Below are 18,534 nucleotides of genomic sequence, written 5' to 3'. Positions count from 1 at the left end.
CCAAGTGGTTACTAACTCCCAAGTCGTGGTAACGGTAAGGGTAAGGAATGACACTCAACCATTGCAGTTGTATTACCAGAAACGCTAAAATCCCCAACCTTTGTGATGCCCAAACCTCTTGATTCAGTTGTGGGTAATGTAGGCATTATTGATCTTGTTCAGGAAGCAGACCCTTCTTCCAGTTTTTTTTTTTTTAGAACAAACCATTAATTCTTGCTGAACGTTTTCAGGTTGTGGCAAGTGAATGCAGGGGCTTGTGAATGAATGGGGTGCTTTATTAGCGTAAATTGAAGGTATCATGCTCTCATTCTCTATAGTTTGTCAATACTACGAAATTTTATATTTGGTATGATGCAACAAGTTATTAACGAACTTCAAACGACCTCAAAACTGCAAGACCGTCGAGTGCCTCCATCATGTAGTTTTTTTTACATATTTTCTATTTGTAAGTGAAGGATTTTATGGGTTGAATTAATATCCTATGTTGTGGCTTGTGGAAAACATTGTGGCATGTGTGAAATGTATAAAATTCAATACTTATTCATTTGGTTGTTAGCTCGCAATGGTCGCTGATAATTCATCTGTTGCCGATTTATTATGAGAAACAGTCTACCACCGTTTCCTTAAATTATGGAAACCAATTGTAGTTATTTCCTTAAATTATGAAAAACAACTGCAGTTAAATTAATTTCTTGTTGGGAGCTCCTACAGTGGTCCATTACTCCCTCTAAAGTTCTCTACCATGATCTATGGAACACTTGACACATAGCCAACAGAAGATAGATGAAAGCTTGGCTATAAATACTTTTGTTTGGTCCCCAAGCTCACTAACTCAATCCTCTTCAGTCTTACACCATCAATTTAGAGTGAGCAGAGCTTGGAAGTGCCACATGGATGAGATTTTTTGGGTTATTAAGGAGATCGCAGTGTTCACTATTTTCTCGATGTTGTCTCAGGCCTGAATTTTAATGCTGCCACAAGGGAATTATACTGATTTGCTAAATCTGTCACCTGCCCAAGCAATGGAGGAATTGCTGCTTGCACAAGTCACAGAATCACTTGCCTTCAAATTCTTGCTTACATGCCTGAAATCACTTGAAGGTACCAACAATCTTATGAGCCCTGGTGAAAGCTTGATGGTGGCTGATATATGACTATACATGTGTATTGAGTGGGTTGAAGATTTGGAAAAATTGAAGCCAAACAATAACCAGAGATCTAAAAGGTGTTCTCGGATTTTTCATTGCCATATTTCTACCTTCTCTAAGATCTAAGGTTTTAATGAGCAAAGGTTGAAGGTGTACCGAGTGCCAAAATAGGAGGGAGAAACCATGACAGATTGTCAGGGAAAATTTTAAGAACCCCCCCCAAATTTATAAATATAATAATTGGGCGAATCTCCATGGTATATAGGAAAAATGGAAGGCGATTTTATCAATAATATAATATGTATATATAATTTTCTGGCGAATCTCTCACCAGGCATGGCGAATATTTTACTCAATTATAAAATCTTGTAAGAACTTGGCAAGTCTTTCACTAAATAATAAAACTTTGTAAAGTCCTAGTGAATTTTAGCATTGTGAACTCTTAGAGAATTTTTTGAAGAAGTATAAAACCATATATGATAAGAGCCACATGGTGGCAATATCACTATCTTTTTTCACATTTCCACAACATGGAACTTGTCTATAAAATTATAAAAAAACCAACCAGGAACAGGAACAACTCAAATGCTTTGTGAGAGCTAGTCTAGAAAAAAGCAACAAATAACATGTCGGCAGAATTGTTCATCGGTGAGCCGCTATTTCGTGGGCAATCTGTAAAGGAGTAGTTGGATATCATATTTCCAAATCCGGGAAAGCCTTTCCCATCCCTCACAAGATTTGTTAAAAATGTTGGGTGTCTAGAAGGTGTGGATTTGCTGAAACAAATGTTACAAGTGGATGGAAACAAAAGAATAACAGCTAATGAAGCTTTGAAACATCCATACGTTCAGTCCTACAAGACTATAAACAGCTGCCATAAAGATTAAAAATGGAAATCAGCTACAAATCTCTTGATGACAACACTATCAAGATAGAGGTCGATGCTCTCTTAAAGACAGAGCTGCTGGAAATGGAAGCAGGTGCTATGAAGCTGACACTAGTAAAAGATGGGACAACACAGCTTCCCATAGTGCATCCCACTCTGGGACAATCAGTTTTTTGATGTTTTGCAGATTGGGTTACAGTCTTGCAACTTGTTTTGGATTTGTCACCAACCTTATGTTTTGCTTCTAATTTATTTTCATCTGGTGATAAACAAAGTGTCAATCTTTTCTTAGGATAAAATAGTATTCTTTACAGACATATTAACTTGGCTAAAAAGTCCAGGACAATATGAACAGGACAGCTTCCAGGTTTTTTTGAAGATTTATCCTATCAATTTACTGCCGGAGGGTTTTCTGTGATTTCTTGCACTTTTGAAATTTAATCAAATTTCTACTTGAAATAAAAGTTCAGAAGAGACTATATCACTAATGCTAAACACACATAATTGAGAAGCCGATATGAAGCATTGTTTTTTTGGGTGTGTTACAACTTTGGTGACCATGCAGCTTAGTCATTGCATGTTCAGTTTGTAACTCCACCTTGAAAGAGTGAAATGTGTGGTGTAGGATAAGAAGTTCTCTGTTAAGGCACAATTGTTTTTCCCCAAAATTCTAATATCTAGATTCTATCTTGTTCATGTCTGTGTCAGGTGATGTTTCTTTTCACGTGCATGTGTTTAGTCAGATATAAAATACTCAAGTTCTCACCAGCCTGGGCTACAGTGGCCATTCTGATGATCTATTTCATACTCATTGCATTTTTTTAATAAAATGACATTATATTCATTTAAATTATGTGATTGAAATAGGGATACAAGAGCTTATTTGTATTTGAAGGTCTATAAGGCAGAGTATAAGCTCACACCAATCCTTGTTATTCTCTACAAGAGAAAATCAGTTTCTATTTCACTCCTCAATAACACTGACTAAATCTCAGTTTGAAAATCAGTTAAATTAAGAAGACTAAATCCCAGTTTGAAAATCAGTTAAATTTAGATGAAATTACTCATTCAAAATCATTTGGATGAGGAAATTGTCAAATAATTGTAAGTTGTCGTCTTAGAGAACATGAAGGGAGCACATTCGTCATATTCTACCAACTGCAACATACCTACCTTCAATGCACTCTCTGTAAGGACCATAACGGGAGCAAATGTGGACCCATGTACAAATTTTTACTGCCTCAGGGTTTGTTTCGTCCTGTGACTACTAGGTTCGTTAGTCCTTCACATAACTCTCGAACAAAATGAATCCAAGAGTGGAATATAGACTCTTTACACGCAATTTATTTTCTAGAAAGTCTATACAGAGAAATGAAAGTTGCAAGTATAAGAATTATGCTTCAAAAATGAATTTTCTTGTGTAGTGAGCTATACCAAGGGTATGCTTTTGCAAAGTTTTATAACAGAAAAATTTGTCAAGAGGAATTTATTAAGGAAATCTCTTGTTAGAAATGAAATCTAGTTGAGTTGAGATAAAGTCCATAGTTACAAAGAAGTATTGTTGTGGAAAGAAATTCCACTATGACATTCCTGTACATTTTAATACAATATAAAAGGAAATTGATGTGATTTCCAAGCTACTTGAATCCATTGAACACAGAGAGAATCAGTTGAGAACTGATGAATGAACATGGAAATCGATGTAATTCCTAAGCTACTTGAATCCATTTTGAACACAGAGAGAATCAATTGAGAACTGATGAATGAACATGAGCTGAAGCAAAAGGACACTATCATTAAGCTAGTCGACCCTAAAATTGAAGAAAATGATCATGTCAAACAAATCTACTAGCAGTGTACTAATAACGGTAAAATCGACTTGCAAGAAGAAAGTAACTTAAATACCACATTTGTTGGAAAATGAAATCAATCAACATCTAATCTTCTTCTGGAAAAAAACTAAAAGAGCTTTATTTCACTTTGAATTTCAAATGCTTGTTAAATGATCAAGTGGTAGTTGCAAAGAACAACTCAAACTGGGTGATACCAAAACAAAATAATTTAGTATTTCCAAGACAAAATAACATTACTGATGTATCTTTGGATTCCATGAAAACAAAGCAATTTGATGTATCGAAATGATATTAGGAGATTAGTAAAGAGGATCAAATTAAGTGATGTTATGGCCATACCAATGACCATTGTATCCATTTACGCTTCGAGCGAAGAGACTCAGCAACACCAAGAACATCGAGTGCCCTCCAAGAAAATGTAGTCCTTGTGGTTTGTAGAGAGTCTTCACACTCTAACATCGGGCTCTTCAAACCATCTCTGCACAAGGTCATTACAAATGTAAAAAATCAGCAAGACACAAATTTGGTAGTAAATATGACCAAAAGAAGAACTAGTGCAAACAATTTTCACAATCTTGTTTTTGAAACCAACATTATAATCTCCTTAGCATTATGATCAGTTGTCAGTGTTCTTCCCAAGTCAGCAAACTCAGCTCCGCCTTGAAAAAGTGTAATTGCATAAAAGGAATGTCGGTCTCATGCCAATAGGTCTCCTACGATGAATGCGCAGGAACCTAGTACATAGACCATTTTTCTCTTCGCTTAGCTACCTAGGGCTTATTTCCCTTTCCAAATATCAATAATTCTTTTCCAAGAAAACATAAAATAAGAATAATATTTTACTATATTCTAAAAGGTGAAGATGTTGAAATCATGCCACAAAGTGAAAGGAAATCAAATATCTTTCCTCAAACCACCAAATATATAAAGAAAACAACAATAATTATAAAAATAAAACTACATCTGTCGATCTATGCATGAAATAAGTCAAGCGACTAAAAAAATATGACCAAAATAAACCAAAAATTTCAAACTTGACAAAATCCTCTAAACAAGCAGCAAACAAACTGCTAAAATTTTCTAAGATATTAGAGCTAGACATCAACACAATTTCATGTACTTGAATAAGCCCATTGTTGCTTAGCGTTAGACTTCTTAAATTAGTTATTTATCATTTAATACTAGGACACTGTCTATGTGAAAAGAAATAGGTCCCAGCTTCATCAAATCTGACTTCATTTCAAATCAAAGATCAAATCCAAAGAACACTAACTCGTTACTCTTGGATGGTACTAATGTTAAATACACAAAATAACAAAAAATAAAGATATGATAAAAAAGTAGACCTGCAAGATTATATTGGTCGAGTGTGACAGGGACACAAATAACTGAGACTAGAGAGATTTATAGAAGGCAGTAGTTACTATTGTGTGATTAGTGGTATGGTGGAGAGACCTGTCACCTACCAAGAAGGGACGTTGGTCTCAGAAAAGTATAGTAGGGAGATCCATAGAGCATTTATGTAAAAGGAAGATGAGAAGTGTTGTCTTCAAGTTGGTTTATGTTATGGTAGAATTTTGTTGGTGATAAGTGGTAACAAAACACTTACATCAATAGGTAAAAAGTAAATTCGGGGCATGAGTTGGACTGACTCATGTTATCTCATCCCTTAATGGTTCTAAGGACATGTGGGGACCCGAACAACTTAGTACCTAAAAGACTTGAAAACATGGCTGACAAATCACTGACAAGAAATGGCTAGCAAATGAAAAGAAATAGGTCCCAACCTCACCAAATCCAGCTTTATTTCCTGTCACAAATAAGAAACAAACAATGTAATGATTAAATATGAAACATCAATCTTAAAATAACACACATCAAAATAATGTTGCTGCAATGTTACAATGAAAAATACAAATATAGAACCTATTTTTACCTGAAGTTGACATATAGTAATTTTGCATGATCAATGGAACATGTATACCAAAATAAGAGTCCTAGGGTAGTTCAATTTCCCAGTTCTCATCTTGGTCCTCATTTTCTAAATTGTGAACATGATCTTCTCTAAATGAACTGTCATTATGAGCCTCCAAAACATTATGTTCTATATCAAGTTCATTAGATAGATTTATTATATTGTTTTCTCCCCTTCTATCACAATCTGATCGCCAAAGAGTTAGCGCTCTTTCATATGGAAAATTGTCAATGTCATACTTTGTTACATATAATCTTAAACATGTATCCACATGTTTATCAAGCTTGTTCCTCAAATTTGACTTCAAGAATGATAATGCACTAAACATTCTCTCATCCTCCACTGATCCCAAAATCATGGTTTGACACAAATCTGCTAATTTGAAATATTCTGATATGTTTTCTTGCAGGTATTGGCTAGCACTTAAAGTAGTCCATAATCTTGTTATAGCACCATTTTCATTAGGATTCTCCAAAAAATGATATTGCTTCCACATTGTTTCAGCAAAGCGTCCACCTTGTTGATACAATTTCGATGAACCTAAAATACCTTCAATTTGTTCTCCATGTATCCAGACTTTCTTGCAAAAATGGTCTACTAAACATTTTAATCTTTTTTGAAAATCAGCTTTTAAAGTTCTTCGACATTGACAATTGTTCCAATATTGAGGGTATACCACACACATGGCCTCCAACAATTCATCTCGAGGAAATCGTTCTCTTATCTCTAATGATAGTGATCTTGCAATTTCTATCAAATTTTGTCTCACTGAAATCACAATATTATCAAATTGGTCTCTTGACACGGGGCAATCTTTGGTGATTCGTCCTGTCTTACTAATATAATGAAAGGGAACCATATACCCACGCACTACGATACATAGTATCCCTTTTTCATCAAAGGTCAAAAAATTTTCAGTATTTTCTATATTGATGATCTCAGTCCAACTTTTAAACTCTGGACCAGTAAAAGAGTCTGGCATCATATACAAATTATCCAATGCAAGACATGCTGACTTTCTTGCATTTGTGTATTCTGCAATATACATTGTGCGATTCTGAGACATTTTCACGAGGACATTCATTTCATGTAGCATAGGAAGAATTCCAGCCAATGTCAATAATGTCTCTATATTAGTTAGTTGAAAAAGAAGATCTTGAGCTTTGTCTACATTATAGCGATTTTCATACATCAACCCTACCAAAGATTTGAACTCACTAAATAGTCTTTGAGCTGGTCCATTTAATGAGATCCATCTTGTATCAACATCTTTCAGTAGTTTTTTTCCATCCGTAATACCATCTGCAAATTGTTGAAACTCTAAATATCGTTTGGGACTACGAGAAAAGTATGCATGAGTCTCACGTACAAGATCTTCAACTTTTGAAACTGATGGAAACTTGCTTACTATTTTAAATGCAAGATTCATCCTATGAGCCATACAATGAATATTAAGCATATATGGTGAAGCTGATAGTTGTAGCCTAACACAAAGGCCATTCCTTTGTCCTTGCATTACCGCTGCTCCATCTGCTCCAACACATACCAACTTTTTTGCAATCATTAATTCATCCATACCACTTTCCTTCAATCCATTAAGAACAAGTTCATAAATATTTTCAGCTGTAGAAGTCTCTCTCATCTTATTAATCCCAAGTAGATAGGAATGTCTAATATGGTCATTAACCATATAAATGCTCATGCAAATCCATGAAGTATTATCTATAGCTGTAACCTCATCTAAAGACAATGCCAAAAACCTAGCATTTGCAATCTTCTCTTTCAAATCATCCTTTTCTACTTGAGCTAGATATCCTGCCCATCCCCAACCACTAGTTATAGACCAATGAGAAGATGGAAAGTTTGGCACTTGAAGAAAAGATAGTAATTTCATGTGATCTGGATAATCTGTCATAGGACGACCTTTAGATAAGATGTGAAATACAGTGCTCAATTGTATCGTCTTGGATAACAAATTTCTTTCCATCGTCTTTTCAAATAGAGATATGATGGTTCCTCCGTCCGCCTCAAGTTTCCTCTTACATAATAAATATTTTTTATATTCTTCTGCATATTCAACATGTCGACATTCCTTGGAAGATTTCCATCTAACAATAGATTTCTCTTTACCATTTACAATTTTCTTTTCATACACCTTTCCTGCATGCTTTTGTACCGTATCTAGCATCATCTGAAATTTCACTTCCTTTTGAGTTTTCCAACTACACGCAATACATCTAACTTGTCGGAAAAGCTCTTTCTCATTTGTAGGAGGTATTTCTTCAATAAATGGAAAACTTGAGACCCAATTTTCTTGGAATTGTCTTCCTATGGCCCACTGGCCTCTTTTCCTTTTCCGCGAATGGATTGTGTCACTTTCCAAGGAAAAATCTTTAACATTTTCATCACCAATTTCTGTTGAAACTGCATTTATCTCACCCTGACCACTTGAGGAACCTATTTCTTTATCCATCGTATGGATATCAAAGGCATTTCCACAAGAGTTAACCTCTTTCTCAGTAACAGATTGTTCAAAGGAGCTTGAATCATGAAGAGGATGTGTATTTTTGGATGGAGCCTTTTGAAAGTATGATAATACATCTGTTTGCCTTGATGGTTTCTTCCCATGATTATCTTTTGACATCTCACTAAATATTCCACAAGTAAAATTTCCAATCGATCTGCAAACCTGCATCAACAGTTTTCAAGCGTTGAGATATGCTTCATATAAATTCACTTGTTCATAGAAAATAGAATTATACTTTGCAAAATAATTGTTGAGTCAACATTGAAAGAACATATATCAGAAATTGAATTTTGAGGCAAAATGGAATTTCACAAAAATTATTTAACAATGATAATGGGAAACTATTAAATTTTAAGACATAAAATATAATAATTCATTTGTATAACATTGAAACAACATCACTTTATTTGAATTATTCCTAATTTCCTACAGAAGTTGGTTGACGGATTCAGGACCTGGTCCCCTCCTCCCAAGCTAGCTTACAGTATGTATACCATGCCCAAAACTCAAAAGCTAATGCTAAGCCAAATGAAAGGGTATTGCTACCTGAGGAAGAAATTTGAACAACCAGAAATCTAAGTATGGAAAGGGTAGAGCCTCCATCCCTTAGCATGTGAAAAATAAATGGTTAAAATATAATAAGATGGAAAGCTTAATTTGGATGTCTTGACAGGGTCAAGGAAAGCCACTATTACTTCCACATCAAGAGGTTTGTTTAGAGAAAAGCTCATCTACTGAAAGTCAAGGCTTCTTTCTGACCAATCACTAGCCTTCGGAAGATGAGATTTCAAGAGAAACAATCAAGTCTGAAGATATAGGAGTTGATGAATGCCATTGCTCAGTTGGCTTGGCATTCTCTGTTTTATAAATCAAACAGTGTAAGCGGAACTATTTTGAGGAGTGCAGAAGGTTTAAGCATGTCTAGTTCCAGTTTTTCCATTTTGCAGCATTCTCAGAAATTTTATAGTCTGGAGTATCAAAGAAAGTTATCTCAGGAATGTTCTCAACTATGATCAAAAGTCTAAAGACCTACCTGTTTTTACTGACATCTAAGTGACAGCAATTTTCTCATGTAATTCTTCTTAAAGCCGAATTTTTCAAGGGGTTGTGCTCCAAGTGGGCTATTAGAGCCTGCCAACCCACAACTTCAATGACCAAAATATTCTAGGCAATACAGTTAGTACAGAAGAAATATATTTTATAGATATAGTATCATCGTTCCATACCCGCCAACAAAAAAATTTAAGCCTGACCAACTTGTAGGATGCTGCAAGTCAAGACTCAGATTGAAAGGTTGTCCTGCCTTTATTACAAAGTTCTATCTAATTTTGTAGCATAAGATATAAGGCTAAGAAACAATGTAGATAAGGCAAGATAATTTTATTTAAGTCTAAATAAAGCCTGACAAATAGGTAAATGGGACTACAAAGTACAACTAGTGATGCTAATATGTAGGGGAACCCTTATATGGTCTGGTTAAGAATTTAGAAAAATATTCAAATTCTACCCGAACTGTGGTAGGTATCCTAGGTTTATATCCTCAGTTAAATTTCAATATCTTTTTTCTAAACAACTTAGTTTTGACTTCGTCTTTGATTTTCCATATGCTTCTCTACCAGCATACTGGCTCCCCTTGTGTTTTCTCTGTGAGCATTGCTTTGTAACCAAGCTTTGCTGTGTAGCGGACTGAATCAAGGTTGTTAGACCAATTTAATTCATCCTCCTTATCTCTAATTTTGATTGTACTTAGTTGCAACAATGCAATATGTTAAGTTGTTAACATAGCCAACTCGATTGTCAAACGAATATCCTTCCAAACCTGTTGACCTTGCTGATATCTAGTGTTGTTTCTGCATGGTGGTCAAATTTGGATCCACAATATCAGCTTGATTGTGTGCCATTGTTATGCAGGGTCTCAATAGTTTCTTCATTAATCTCTTGGAGCCTTTTAAACCTCACCTAGGGATCTTCACCTATTCTCACTTTCTCTCCATTTCCTATTCTCCACATTGTACTTAGTTGTAATATATAGACTGTTGTATAGACACTCTATATAACAGTGCAATTTGTCTTATAGCTTTACTAATTCTTTAGCAACAGTGCAATTTGTCTTCTTACCCTCCACAAGTCTTAACAATCAATTCTTCAATTATATGTTTAGCACCCTTCACTTGAAGATAGGATAATTCTTCCCATCAAGCTTAACGTTGGGTAGAGGGATGCTTTAAGATGAAGCTATCCTCCCCCTTTCTCAACAATTCTCTACAGATCTCATAACAGAACCAAAGGTAATCTCAGGAACAGCGTACTATACTACTATGACAAAGAACCACAATTCTGAAAGAAACATCAGTTTGGTTAGGATCTTCAAACAGCTACCAAGGAATCAAGAAAATGCTGCTCTGCAATTCCAAGACTTCAAGTATCCAGATGCATTGCATTGCTCTATGGCACATAAATGCAATTAAAGGAGAAATTGCATTAAAGGAGAAATTGAAATTTCCCCAGTGAAACATATGAACAAGGTTACAATCAAGAGAAACCAATTATCCAGCTTGGCTTGTGAAATATATTAGTATTCCCCAAAACATTAAATGAAATCAGATGATTATAAAATGGATAGTGTACCTTGCAATAGATTATCAACCTTCCTCCAAGACATGCCAAATGTGAGTGCACTGACCAAAGTAGAGGTGGAAAGCTTTGATGTAAATCTATTTATGGGTCATCATAGGGTTGTTATCTGGTCGTTTTAACACTGGGTAACAAATCCAATGCAACAAATATTGGGCATATAGATCATATCATAGAAATAACAAAATGTAGTGGCTAACCTTCTGATTATAAGTATGAGGAAATGAGTAAAATCCCTTGCATTTCAGTTGTTGGCAACTTGATGTACGCCATGGTATGTAGCCAACCAAATAGTGCACATTCAATTCGAGTAGTGAGTAGATTCCTTGCAAATCCAGACAAAGAACATTGGCAAGTAGTAAAGTGAATTTTAAGGTATTTCAAATGTACTAGTAATTATGTTTTATCTTTTGATAATAAAAATGTTGCGCTTGAAGGTTATAGAGATGCATAAATGGCTGGAAATATTGACATGAGAAAGTCCACCACTAGATATTTATATACTTTTGCAAGTGCAAGTGTCTTTGAAGTTTAGTTTGCATAAAATAGTAGCCCTAATGACCATAATGAGTTTTGAGTATTGTTAAGGGAAAATTGGGTTAACTTTCTAAACATAACAAAAATTACTCATGCATCTCATACCTTTTTATGACAAGCATCATTGTAAATGATTTTGAAGAGATGGATTTTTGATCTCATGCAAACTAATGAATGCATTTAGGATTTGAACAATTTAATCCACAACCTTAAACTAATGAAACAAAAAATAATAACTACAGGATGATCTATCTTGCTCACCGGTCCAAGGAAAAATTTTAGGGGAGGGGTGAGGCTATAATGGATTGTTCATCACCAACAGTCACTTGTGTGGTGCTTGGATTCTATATTGTTACCCTGCCTGCATATTCCAAAACCAAAACTATAATAATTCTTCTCTTTTTTGTTTTTGGCACGTTTGGTATTCATATTATCAAACTTTAGATGCAACTATTTTCGCAAATTGCTAATGAAGGATTTGCCTATCTAATCCTCCACTTATTTTGCTTAATCCTCACTCCCTTGTTTGTACTCGATTTAATAAAAAAATTAATTTCTCATAACTTCAATTTTTGGTTTTCTTCCCTTACAATCTATTTTATTTTCCTTCCAACGCATAATTCTTTGCGAACCAATGACAGCAGTAATACCGCGACTTGTTCAGTAACGAAAATCCTAGTGCACAAAGTTGCACGGCATTTACGGCAACTCAAAACTTATTGTACATCTTGAATAATCATTTATAATTTTATGATTTAACAACTTTATAAAAGCGCAACTGGAACAAAACCATAATATAATTAGAATAAAATAATTTATATTAGAATAAAATTGAAATTGCAATCCTTAGACTCTGAATGGTAATGACAGAAATCGAAATTCAACAAAGACACTGTTGCTAACAGAACACAGGATTGTAAAAACTTAGAACACGGGATTTTCAACGTTTTACAGACAAGCTACCAAATTCTAAATACACAATCCTCTAAAGACCTGCTACAGATGACCTGGGCCCAAAAGCCTTGGCCTGTCATTATCGGTCATCATTACTTTTCTGCATTAAAACTGAATATTTATTGAACACTGTGTTCGGAATTTGAGTAAGTTTGTCTCTGATGAATTTCTTGTCCTGCACCCTCAGATGGACGCAGCATTTGGTGTTTATAGGCTGGATATTACTGCTGGTAACCTCCATATCTTGGAAGAACATAGGATTGAGAATTTCTCACTGCGTGCTGACTCCTATTGCCAAATGGCATCATGCTATCCTGATCTAAGTAGGAATTTGTTCTACCATTTTGCTGGTGAATGCCCATTCGTCCTTGGTAGCCATGGTACCCATCAATAGAGACAGAAGACTGAATTGGTTGGTGTGAACTATCATAGCTATGATGATTCTGATTGCCATAGCATCTTTCACCATAACTATTGGAAGCAGACATGGGATAACCCTGCTCATTATTCTTACTGCCCATATAAGTTCCACCATAAGAATTGCTAGCAGAGGCTGTATAACCCTGACCATAATTCTCATTGGCATTGTATCTTTCACCTTTATTGTAGGTTCCACGATAAGAATTGCTAGCAGAGGCTGTGTAACCTCGACCATGATTATCATTCCTGTTATGAATGTCACCCGTATTGTATATTCCACCATAAGAATTGCTAGCAGCGGCTGTATAACCCTGGCCATATTGCATATTCTTGCCTCATCAATAGGGGCAAGAATATGCAATATGGAAGAATTGATGAAGATGCTTACATTCTCTCTAAAATATAGATAATAAATTAAGTCAACCCTTGGACTCAGAGCAATAGGTTTGGATCACCCTAATACTATAGCCAACGACTCAGGTCTCTGCCTAAGAAATGGGATTCCCATTAGTGATATGCATGATTGACAGAATTCAGTACATGATAACAGAGCTAGTTTCGATGGCCCTTTGTTTGATGTTCCACTTCATGAATCAGAAATCAAGCATGTGACTAAGATTGAGGAAGAAAAGCAAGCTTTCGAAATTGAAAAGGATCGCTTTTGTTTCCCTGAGCCTGTACACAAAGCTCATTTAGCGTTTTGAAGATCCTACTACTTACAACACTGAATACGAGAAATACTTATGAGATATATAAGTAGACCCTCATTCTCATTTTAAATAATCTCATATTACAGAAGTCCATTGGCACACAAACTGAAGTCCACACAGATTTGCATGACATATTTAATAGGGGCATGAATATGCAATATGGCAGAATTGATGAATATGCTTACATTCTCTCTAAAATATAGATAATAAACTAAGTCAACCCTTGGTCTTAGAGTAATAGATTTGGATCACCCTAATACTGTAGCCAACAACTCGGGTTTTCCCAAACTCGGGGCACTTGCCTAGGGTATATAGGCGTAGGTTCTCATTCTCATTTTAATCACCTCATATCGCAGTAGTCTATTGGCACTCAAACTGAAGTCCACACATATTTGCATGGCATATCTAATAGGGGCAGGAATATGCAATATGGCAGAATTGATGAGGATGCTTACATTCTCTCTAAAATATAGATAATAAACTAAGTCAACCCTTGGACTTAGAGCAATAGGTTTGGAAAGCCACCAATGACAACAAATGAATTTTTATTTGAGATATGTTGCATATATTACTTCGAAGGTCAAATCACTACATACAAGAATTTCTTTTATCACATGATATTCCAAGATATAGATAATCCTTCAACTCAGGTATGCCATCAAATTAGATATGCCTATGGAGGGTCATGAAAACCTGAAAAAGTCAAACGTCCAAGAATTCTTAAGGTTCCACAGATCAACAAAAATAAGGCTGGTTTTTTTTTACAGTGCCTATCAAGGAACTCCAAGGAAATGTGAAACTAGTAGCATTTTGTATTTAATAGAAAAACGTTATGTTTCTTTCAAGTATGCAACAGACCAGAGGACTAATAATAGAGCTGAGTTTTACACTTTATGGTTACTTCTGAAATGTGCAACTTAAAAAGGAATTGATGGTCTCTAAGATATGGGGGATTCAAAACTGATTATAGATTGGGCAAATGGAAGAAGCCATATTGAAAATCTGGTGCTTATTCTAACCATAAACAGGATTTCAGAGGTAAGAATGAAGTTTGCAGAAATTATCTATTTTCATGCCTATGGAGAATTCAATGAACATATTGTCTAAGTAAGAATTGTCAATGCAGAAAGGGCCACTGCCAGAAAAGGAATTTAAGGGTAAAGTTACCCCAGTTAGAACTATGCAATAATTGCGTTGCCTAGTGAATGAAGTTTTTATACTTTTTGAGGGACCCGTAGCATCATCATCATTTGGACTGGAGTATTTGTGCTTGGTTGGGCTATTAATGGAAGCAGGGGGTTTATAGAAGGCCCTTGTTTATTATAAGGGGGCAATCAGGTTGAAGCCTATATTTGGATGTTCAATTGAGCCAAGGAAATGTATTAAAGGCTATGAGAGAGCTTCAAGATGTAATTTTGCACTACCAACCAACAATCCAGTTGTGTATTGACTATCTATTTGCCTTCGGGTATTTATCCAACGCTTTTTATGAACAAGAGTTGGCATTACCACTCTAGAAATATTCTATCATCCTGGACTCCATCTTTTTGGAGGTATAGAATAACCTGGGTGATGCATTGAAAATTTATGGGGAAAGTGGACGAAGAAATTGCTTGTTACCAGAACTACCTTCAAATTTAGGAAAATCATCCTCAGGCTCTGACAAATTCTGGGGGTATTTATATGGAATGGAATATGGTAAATTTGGTTGCTGCTCCTTTTTGTGGGATCCAACTGATATATAATGCAGGGGATGTCAAAGGTTCTCAAACAGTTTCCTTCAATTTTCCAAATGATAAGAAAACAATAAACGAGGTGGGAATTGCCATGGTCATGCTCAAAAATGTTGCAGAGGCTAAATTGAGGTCTATTGCAGGTACATGCATTTCTGAAGAACAAAACCAATATGTGGATTCTGAATCCATGTTCACACATATGGTTTTCAAAGAACATTGTCATGGGATTAAGCTTTCCAATAACAAGCAGTCACTTGAGAATAGAACAAAAGGATAACTTCTTATAGCTCCAGATGAAGATGCACTGAATGTTTTGGCAAACTTCATGGCTAATGAACAACGATATGTTGTATAAATTCTACATATTTACAACGTAGAACCAGATTATATTAACACAACATTGGTAACTGTCTTCCATAATTTTATAAGGGAGGATTTTGGTGACATTGTTGTATTCTTAATGAGGCAAGAGAGAATTGAAAGACTCCTGCAAAAGTAGGCTACACATTTGTTTGAGAAAATACCACAATTATCTGTTGTTGTCGGAGTAGAAAATTTCCTTGGGATAATGGAGGTCCTTCCAAGTCCATGGTTGAACTCATTTCCACCAGCTATTCTGTGCTTATAGATACTACTCCAAGGGAACATAGCCTGGTCATTTCACATCCAAAGTTAACAATCGTGCAAAAAGAATCTTCAGACATAGAGCTGGATTTTGCAAATCTGAGTTTTGAGGTAGTCTCACAACTGGTAAGTTGGTTCGATGAACTAGCCAATGAGATTAATTCAAGTATAAGGCCAATTAGTATACTTGATAATGAAGATCTTCAGACAACTAATCCTTATATAAAAAGTCTAGTGCGCCAGGTGGATGAGAATTGTCTTTCACTGACATTAGATTGGCCTAGTCCTAATGCCATTAATAGAATGAGGCAGCCGAGAATGGAAGAAGAACGAATAAGGCAATGGAACATCAGTTTCATTGTTTTCATGACCAAAGCAGATGGTAAGGCAGCCGAGGATGAAATGCAAGAGTTTAGCTAGGGTGAATTGGTTACACTTCCTTTCCAAGACGATGAGCATCAAATGAACATGATCGACACCATGGCAATGTGTGTGGTTGATTGTAGTTGTGCTTATAAGCAAGAAATAATGGGAAGGGGACGTGACCTTCAATTGATGAATTTCTTAGTTGACCTTAGATTAAAGGAGCATACATACTACATTTTTCCGACCTATTCATTTTCTCAAGAAAAACTACTTCAAACACCGTAGACAAGGCTTTTCACCATGGTAACTGAAAGTGGACAATGGATACCACCACTTTTATCCCAACAGGAAGGCATGAGAAGTCTAGAAAAGGAGAAAGGTTGTAGTGCAACTTATACTGCTGGAAAGAGTGGGTGGGTTGATCTAGAGCGCTCCTCAATTGACAAACAAAAAGGCGGATTTGAAGACACATTGAAAGCCTTCACCCTGGAAAGAAATCAAATAAAAGAAGCTATGGATTTTTCCTTGGATAACATTGATGCCTCAGGGTTTGATCAGACTTGTGCATTATTGTGGGATATAGATACTTCTGTAAAGATGGGAAAATTTCCATATTCAAATACTTCTAGTGAATCTGACCCGAACAACAAAGATGACATTGTCTTAATTGATTCTGTAAGGGTAATTTTGTGGATAATAAGGAGAAATCTAATATTGGGAATGGAAACGCTTCTAGAGTCTATGGATGCCAAGCAAGGCTACGAGGAAATTTTGTTGCATGCTCAATCTGCTCACATGTTTCACTCTGGAATAAAACCAAGTTCAAATTTTGATCATACATAGTATGAAGATGTTATAGTCAAAGATATTATTTTGTGTTTGAAAGCAGCAAGCGAAGAGCAATGGGAAAAAATTGAGTGTGCAATCGATGATGGTACTGGGATTAACTTTCGATATGCACATGGATGGACTTTCTTTCATTGGACTGCAGATTCTTAAGGAAATTCTATTATTTTGTGTTTGAAAGCAGCAAGCGAAGAGCAGTGGGAACAAATTGAGTGTGCAATCGATGATGGTACTGGGATTAACTTTCGATATGCACATGGATGGATTTTCTTTCATTGGACTGCAGATTCTTAAGGAAATTCTACTATTCATAGGGCATTGTGTGACCATCGTTACCAAGAATTAGCTGAAGTAGTTATTTCAATGGGCAAAGGAGATTTATCAACACAAGAACCACAATAGTAGTATAGTACGCTGTAGAATTTCTTCCATCAGAGATTATTAGGGACAGAAATATCATTGCATATTAACTTGAGATCACAATATGATACACCAAAATTATGTGACAAGGCCACTCGATGCATATGTTTGCGATTTCCTATGTTGAAGGTTCCAACAATCATTGCCGGCACCAACTGCTCTGGCCCTTATCACCGCAAGAAACAATATGACGTACTGTGCCAAAGAAGCACAACATATTCAGTGAATTGAAATTTGAAATTAACCTATCATCTGATAAAATAACCCTGAAAATAAAAATGACAGCGTATTTTGACATTAAACACCCAAGAACACATCTGGATTGCACAAAAATGAGCACAATCTACAGCTATAAGAAAGCTAACAGAATGAAAGGGAACACCAAAGGAAAAAGAAACGGACATTTAACGAAATAGGCGTGATATAAGCAACAGATAAAACAGCAATGACCAGAAAGTTACTGCAAAAATGGTGCAGATCACAGCTACTTATCCCATGCTTGAATATCAGCAAAGTTAATATACCTTTTACACGAACATGAGAATAAAGGGGCCTAATTTCTCGCGCTCAGCCAACAAAAGTACCGACTGTTGTTGTTGCTGCTGCAGTGGCATGAGCCATTCAAATCCAAGAAACAATGGATACCGAAACCAGAGAAGAATAATCGGATTGAAATCTGAAAATGTAAGAATATCCCACCGAAACTGCTGCTGCTAGATTTGTGAACTAGGATGAAAAGACCTATTTCAAAACCATTTTTATACAAGAACCCAGGGAGCCATATACACCAAAACAGCGGGCTGAATTCGTCAAAACAGGGAGCCGCCCTCCATTTCAAAATAAATCTAACATCCTGATCCCATGACCAAATCAACCCTCACAAACCACTCCCGGGACC

At 35.8% G+C, this 18,534-nt stretch overlaps 1 long non-coding RNA gene and 1 pseudogene across 1 annotated transcript; both read right to left on the bottom strand.

The window, feature by feature from the left end:
- Positions 1–4,214: 4,214 nt before the first annotated feature.
- Positions 4,215–18,284, bottom strand: LOC149176838 (uncharacterized). Its single transcript, XR_016258674.1, has 2 exons — positions 18,161–18,284; positions 4,215–4,365 (listed from the first exon to the last, which is right to left on the bottom strand). It is a non-coding gene; the product is annotated as an uncharacterized LOC149176838 (long non-coding RNA).
- Positions 12,556–13,260, bottom strand: LOC149176839 (uncharacterized; annotated as a pseudogene).
- Positions 18,285–18,534: the final 250 nt, after the last annotated feature.

The sequence above is a fragment of the Pinus tabuliformis genome, chromosome 4_1 (genome assembly GCF_031772625.1).
Source record: "Pinus tabuliformis cultivar Carrire ecotype Pingquan chromosome 4_1, CPIR1, whole genome shotgun sequence".
NCBI classification, from domain to species: Eukaryota; Viridiplantae; Streptophyta; class Pinopsida; order Pinales; family Pinaceae; genus Pinus; species Pinus tabuliformis.
Note: the sequence above shows the minus strand (reverse complement) of the source record. Positions and strands in the feature narration are given on the sequence as shown.